At 35.1% G+C, this 7,842-nt stretch overlaps 1 long non-coding RNA gene across 2 annotated transcripts; it reads right to left on the bottom strand.

Moving 5' to 3' along the window:
- Nucleotides 1-490: 490 nt before the first annotated feature.
- On the bottom strand, nt 491-7,462 carry LOC118802892. Of its 2 annotated transcripts, none has more exons than XR_005006794.1 (5): nt 7,369-7,462; nt 4,890-4,964; nt 4,419-4,484; nt 1,036-1,094; nt 491-860 (listed from the first exon to the last, which is right to left on the bottom strand). It is a non-coding gene; the product is annotated as an uncharacterized LOC118802892 (long non-coding RNA). The 2 variants fall into 2 exon arrangements; XR_005006793.1 differs by having other exon boundaries at nt 4,419-4,487.
- Between the last annotated feature and the right edge of the window lie 380 nt (nt 7,463-7,842).

Raw genomic sequence — 7,842 nt, forward strand, 5'->3', positions numbered from 1 at the left:
GCTAACCAAAGTTGTCATGGAGACTAAACAGATAAGATTTCAGACTTAAGACATTTCTGTAATTCGGCCCCTGGATTCTATAGCTCTATATGAGCTGTGACTGTACAACTCTTGATACACCCAAGAAATAAGAGCACACAAGACCTGCCTGAAATAAGAATAGATTTTATTTATATTGCTTTTTAGAAAAGTGGGAAAGAGAAAGAGTTTACAAAGTGCTAATTACAATCAGTGATTAAAACAAATAATAGTATTATAAGAAAAAATAAAACAAAAATAATATTTACCAGGATAAAAATCTAACAACAAAAAGAAACATATTAATATTTTTCAGATATCTGATTATCTACTGAAACTTAACAACTAAATACAGTGACCTGCATTTATAAAATGAAAATATTAAGAGACTTACTAAGAAGTCCTCATATACCCTATATAAAAAAAAGCTGTGAATGTCCACAGGTTTCTTGTATGACTGAAGTTTCCTGGTTGTATTAATAGTTAGCTGATAAGGTGAGTCATGTTTGGTGTTTATGCACACAAACAACATCTAATTCAAAATAACAGTGAGTTGAAACAGAAATAAAAGAGTCAATATTCTGAATGTTATTAGATCTAACAGGAAGCTGTGAATTTTAGATACTGATACAAAAGAGAAATTTGAGCACTGTGTACCATTTTACACAACTCTGTAGCCTCTGTAATAACTCTGAAAGTTACAACCAGTTAGACAACAGAACAACACAGTAAAACAGGAGGTTGGAATAGAGCAGTACTGACGTCAGAGCAAAGTCCAGAGTTTATTCTTTTGGCTTTATGACACGAGCATATAGCTGTTCAACTCCTTCCTGGTTTCCTTCCTGGAAATAACAATACTTAATTTAACTCTTCAAAACCTAAAAAACAACATTTTGAAAACATTGTATTTGTTCCATCTGATCTACACTTCTCAGAAATCATGTAGTTTTGTTGAATAATTAGAATTATCTAAAGGATAAACAGTCAGAAGAGACTGTAGTGATTTCTTTTGTTTACCTGTGGTGTTGACTGTTCTTTCAGGGGATATATGGCCTCGTACGCACTCTGCTGGGTGTCTGGATGAAGCAGAGAAAAAGGAACAAAGTTTGATTGGTTTAATTTCCTTCAGACAGAGACAATACAACAGCTTTCAAAACAAGACTTAATACAGCAATATTTAAGGATCCATAAGAGTTCATAAACATTGGGAAGAAAGGAAAAAGGGCTTTGACTGATATTAATATGTCCTAGTTCTTACTCATATTACACTGAGGGTAAACTGCTGCACTGGTGTTGAAGGCTAAATTATAAATAACAAAATTTTAACAAACAGATTATTTGTGAAAACATTGTTTTATTAAGCAATAGCAATGAAATATTTTGGTCATTTTGAGTTAAATCAGAAGGTTTAGAAGGTTGAGTGATGTAGGCTGGTATTTAAAATGAGCTAATTAGCTAACACTAACACTAGAACTAACTGGTGCAGCAGTCGATGGTGACAAGTTTTATCTTTTCAGTGAATGATGCGCCAACATATTAGTGAAGGTAACACTGAGGACAGAAATGTCTTTTCATTCGGGGAGTGAAGGCAAACTCGAGTACTCAGTGAACCTTTTGAGGTGCCAGTATTAGAATGTTGCAAATCTATTTGACTATTTCTTACATTCCGTCACTGGAGACAGATAATATATTGTCAGCATGTTTATGAAGAAATATGTATTGTATAATCCTTTTTATGATGCTTTGCTTCTCCAAAACAGAAGTGCTTTAAATACCCTTAATGCTGACATAAGAATGTGTCTGTTTCTGCCGTTTAACCCATTGTGTTCCTTTCACATGATAAAGTGCTGCTGATGTGTTTATTTTGATATGTAAAGAACATAGCAAAGACAAAAATATATAGATGTTTGCTCAATTTGTGTCCAAACTGCCTGTTTAAACAGGAATATATATATATATATATATATATATATATATATATATAGGAATATGTAAGTCCAACATCAATAATAATAAGTCCCACATCAATAATAAATAATAAAAAGCTCTTAACTATCTGGTCTGTGTATCTTTTGGTAATTTTCATGTAAAAATCCAGTAGTGAAAAACAGGAAATTCTTGTTTTTAGTTCTGTTATTGTCTGTGAAAAAATTAAGAAATTGCCTTATTTTACAGTTTCACAAATTAATCATGAAATCAGATAATAAACTATTGACAAAGGAGTAAAGGGTCGTATTTTACTTATCCAAATTTCCCCAACATTCCTCCCACCATTTAACAGCAAGAGAAATGAAACCCACAGAGCCCAATAATGAGAAAAATGTTATGTCAATGTAATGTTATGTCATCAGAGGTTATAACTATATATAACTGTGTTATAGAAAGTGTGTTGTTGCTCCAGACTTGAGAATTAAAGCTGTGAGCTGTGCACTATGCTGTGCTCATAGTGGTCTAATAATACTATAGCGGCAGTCACTGGCTCCAGTTTTGGGAAAGGAGCATATGTGGTGTGTAATGTAAAGCTCAGCCGTCCCCCCGTAAAAAAAAACAAAAAAAAAACTGTGGTTTACTGTTGTTGTTGCTACTTATCATTACGACTGAAAGGCATTCAATCCTCCTAGCGCTGCACCAACAACCAGCATCTTCATTACATTAAACTAAACTAAACTCCATGTTTGGCTTTAGGTCCTGTTGTGCTGTTTGTTGTGAAGGAAAAGGAAGGATTAACCGTTCCTAACAGACAGAAACAACCAAAATCGTGAGTGTGATCTAGTGTCCATATGCCTGACTGAAGTGTGTGTGTGCATGCGAAGGCAAGCAAGAAGCCCCCCGTTATATGTTGGAAGTCCAGTTTCTTCCCCAAATTGTTTCATTGTTTTACAGATTGAGCAAAGCTATACACATTACACACAAACACCTATACAAAAAATAATAGCCTATAGCCTAACAATATCCCAGAACAACAGGCTCCTGCCCACCATAAGTGCTCTCTGCATGTTTATTTACATTTGAAGTGATAGAAATTTTACATTTGGATAAATAAAATATGACCCTTTGTTGGACGGTTGTTAATTTGTTATTTGATTTTATTATTAGTTTGTGAAACTATTAAACTATTTCTTGATTCTTTTTTCTCCCACTGACAATAACAGAAGCAAAAACGAATTGACCCATTTCTTGATCCATTATTAAAAAAAATATACAGATATTATATATATGTCCCATGAAATAAACAAAGCTAAGAGCAGAGTAACTTAAGCCCTTTTTACGTTCAAGGAATATTTTTACTTGTAATGCTTGAGCTTGGCGTCATTCGCAAGTTTTAAAATATATTTTTAATGGTGTTACTGGTAAACAGGATGTGACACCCGCAGCGTTAACATCTGAATCATGTACAGAAATATACTCACACAACTTTATCACTACAACTGAAAAACAGCTATAAAATCAAATGAATCACAAATGTGATGCTTTGCTGTTGAAGGCCTTTGTGCAGGAGTTATAATAACAGTAGAGTTTTAGTGATTTAATTTAGAGTATCCAAAGATGAAACTATGGTGGGCAAAGAAATCAACATGTTTTTTATGATTATTCATGTCCAAATGCCAATTTTGAATTGATTAGATCAAATCAGGACTAAGTTCACAAAGTGATATTTTCCAAACAGATTCAGGTGAATATTACTGTGATCATTCGTCTTTGTCTTACGTTCACATTAAACGCCTTCTAATTACACTACCATTAAATTCACAGGTAGAAATGCCTGAAATGTCTGAAAGGAGCTTTAGAGGAAACAGTAATAAGAATTTTTTTAAGAGAATAAGATATGCGTATTACTTTCTCTCTTTCATTTTACTCGGTCTGTCCTGCACCTTTTTATATTTAGACAACCAGAACCAGTGACTGCCTGGACAGATAAATGAATAAATATTTTAATAACAATGAAATTAACAGCAGTGAATGGACAGGTGTCAGAAGTATTTTTCTAAACTGGTGATCATTTAGGTTGCATGAGAAAAACATGGATATTTTTTACCAAAGAACAAAAAATGCAAGAAAAAAGCATGAAAATAATATAGCCAGAATGCGAGCATGAATTAGCCCAATGAGGTCAAATGCATCAGACAGGGGCCTTTTTTTCACAGACAGAAGAAAAATGATAGGATGACAGAGTTTATCAGAACTCCTTCATTTGTCATGATTATTAGTTTCAAGTTTTGTACAAATTGACGTTCTGACGTTGGTATAGTACACAGCAGACCTCGAATAAACAAGCCAAAATACTGAAAAACATTCCAGGTTCTGAAATAAGCTGTAATTGTATGGTTGGTTGTATAATAATAAATGCAAATAATGAATGCAAAGCTGAGCATAAACTGGTAGTATTACAATAGATTTACCTGTGATTTGGACCCCTGGAAAGGTTGCCAGGTGGTAGACGTTTTCCTTTGTGTTTTGTTGGTCACCTGCTAATAGATAAATACAGCATGACTGACTGAATCATTTGCTGAATATTATCATTGAGATACACAACATAAAAATGCCACTTGACTCATTTCCAACATGAAGCTTTTGATTTTACTCATAATTTACTGTCAACAGCAACCAAATTCTCCACTGAAGAATCAGAGCAACTGGCAGGCTAGTTTAGATACTGTGGTCACTCACACTGATCAACAACATCACCAATTAAATAAATAATTTGTACATTTATTATGCACTCTGTGATAACTTTATAACTCATTATAATTAAATTTAAAATATTGCCAATTCCGCCATAATAATTTGGGTCTATGTCTATACACTGTGCTCCATTGCTCAAGTGCACCATTAGTAAGGATATGAAAAAAATATGTTGATATTAAACTCACCAAATTGTGTGACTGGCACAATGTCCTCAACAGAGTAGTAGAAATGCTCCTGATTCCACTTAACAGCATTCACAGCTGAGACACAGAGCAGAAATCACACTGCAGATATCGCTCTTTAAAAAAAAGGTCAAAGATACCAAAAGCATTCTTTGAAGCGCCACCACAGAATAACCACTTAATCTTAAAAGAAGGTCTAAATGAATAGATGTTTTTTTTTAAAGAGTTGTGTGAATGTGAAGGACATTTCCATAGTTGAAACAAACTCCATTTAATGTAAATGTTCTGTATCTAGAACCACACATCCAAGCCAAGACCCATTTAGTGTCTTTAATTTTTTAAAGTTGTATAGAATTAGGAGAGGGAACTGGTATAACAGTCAAAATGCTACTTAAGTGTGAACAACTGTAATATTTTCCACATTCCAGCTGTCTGAAGGTCAGGAGGGCGAGTGTATGGGATGCACATAAGAGACTAATGGAATTTCCCATTCCACCTTAAATGTCACAACATTTACAACCCCAATTCCAAAAAAGTTGGGACGCTGTGCAGAATGTAAATAAAAATAGAATGCAATGATGAACAAATCATGTAAATCATATTTTTAAAGGAAAATATTACAAAGACAACATATCAAATGTTGAACAAAATTTTCAAAAATATTTGCCCATTTTGAATTTGATGACTACAACACGTTCCAAAAAAGTTGGGACGGGGGCCTGTTTACCACTGTGTTTCATCACCTCTTCTTTAACAACACTCTGTAAGCATTTAGGAACTGAGGAGACACTGCTGTAGTTTAGAAAGTGAAATGTTTTCCTGTTCTTTCTTGATACAGGATTTCAGCTGCTCATCAGTTCGGGGTCTCCTTTGTTGAAATTTTTGTTTCATAATGCGCCAAATGTTATCAGTGGTGACAGGTCTGGACTGCAGGCAGGTCAGTTTAGCACCCGGACTCTTTTAATATGGAGCAATGCTGCTGTAATACATGCAGAATGTGGTTTTACATCATCTTGCTGAAATAATCAAGGCCTTCCCTGAAAAAGACGTCGTCTGGATGGCAGCATATGTTGCCAAAACATGTATATATCGTTCAGCATTAATGATGCCTTCACAGATGTGCACATCACCCATGCCATGTGCGCTAATGTCCCCCCAGACAATCATGAATACTGGCTTTTGAACTGTGCACTGATAACAAGCTGAGTGGTCTTTAGCCCGGAGGACACAGTGTCCATGATTTCCAAAATGAAATTCAAATGTTGCTTTGCCGGAACACAGGACACTTTTCCACTTCCCCTCAGTCTGTTTTAAATGAGCTCGGGCCCAGAGAAGGCGGCAGTGTTTCTGGAATCTGTTTATATTTGGTTTCTTCTTTGCGTTTTAGAGTTTTAACTTGCATTTGTGGATGCAGTGATGAACTATTTTCACAGACAGTGGTTTTCAGAAGTGTTTCTGAGCCCATGCAGTGATTTCCACTACAGAATCATGTCTGGTTTTAATGCAGTGCTGTCTGAGGGCCCAAAGATCACGGGCAGCAAATACTGGTTTTTGCCCTTATCTCTTACATACAGAGATTTCTCTCAATCTTTTAATGATATTATTAACTGTAGATGATGAAAAGCAAAAGTTCTTTGCTGTTTTACGTTGAGAAACGTTATTCTTGAATTGTTGCACTATTTGATTGTGCAGTCTTTCAGAGAGTGGTGAACCTCTCCTCATCTTTACTTCTGAAAGCCTCAGCCTCTCTGGGATGTTTTTTTATACCCAATCATGATGGTGAACTGTTGCCAAATAACCACCAGGTGACTTTTATTAGCATTACACAACTTTACCAACCTTTTGTTGGAACGTGTTGTTGGCATCAAATTCAAAATGGGCAAATATTTCTCAAAAACCAATAAAATTTCTCAAGTTTCATTTGATATGTTGTCTTTGTAATATTTTCAATGAAATATAGGGTTTAAATGATTTACATATCATTTTGTTTATATTTACATTTTGCACAGCGTCCCAACTTTTTTGGAAATGGGTTTGTAAAAGGCCTATTTACATACCAGGATATGACTGCGGCTTCACTTAAGATGGAACTCCTTAAATAGCCAGAGCCCACCAGCAGGCCCAAAGTTTTTTTTACACACTTCCATAACCTAAGAATATCTGAACCACTTTGCACGGAAGTCCCTGCAGTTACTGAATAACAAGGTACAGCATGTAATAAGTCTTGGATTTTAAGGGGATAAAAGCTGATTTCTATAAGAATAAAATCATCAAAATACATCTATTTATTTTTTTAGTTTACTTTTGTCAAGAATTAAGTTGATGTATTATATTTTATTCATGTGGACCTGATGTACACATTTGAAAAAGTAAGTGCAATTTTTAAGTGTGCTTCAGTGTCACCCAGTTGTGGAGTCCCACTGTTCTGCACATTGAAGTATGCAAGAGTGTACATGCAGCTGGAGAAATAAAAAATTATCACCTTTCCTTTTGCAGAAATATCTCAATGAGAACAGAACCAGCACCACAGCAAAAAGGCAGCTCACTGCTACTATGATCAGGAAATTCCTCAGAACTGAAAATAAAAACACAAGATCACCTCATAGGATCCATTCACATCTTCACACTGAGGCTGTTTAGCCTCCCAAAATGACTTCTGAATGAAAAATACTATTAAAATCAAACCATAACTGCCAGTTCTCAGACTTTGGTTTAAAGGCACCTGAAGAACATAACAACAGTAAATGATAAGTCCCCAGCATTTATTACTGAGACCCCCTGCACAGTGCCTATTTCCCCTCTTCTGCCTGATTCACCTATAACGAATGATGGGGTAATAAGCTGACAAATGAAATCAGATCTATTATTTCAAGAAAGTGAGCTGTTCTCTTCACCAGTGTAACATCTAATCTCAAATATCAGCTCATATCAATAGAGCCTCCTACTGCATCTTGGA

The sequence above is a fragment of the Colossoma macropomum genome, unplaced genomic scaffold (genome assembly GCF_904425465.1).
Source record: "Colossoma macropomum unplaced genomic scaffold, Colossoma_macropomum, whole genome shotgun sequence".
In the NCBI taxonomy this organism is placed as follows: domain Eukaryota; kingdom Metazoa; phylum Chordata; class Actinopteri; order Characiformes; family Serrasalmidae; genus Colossoma; species Colossoma macropomum.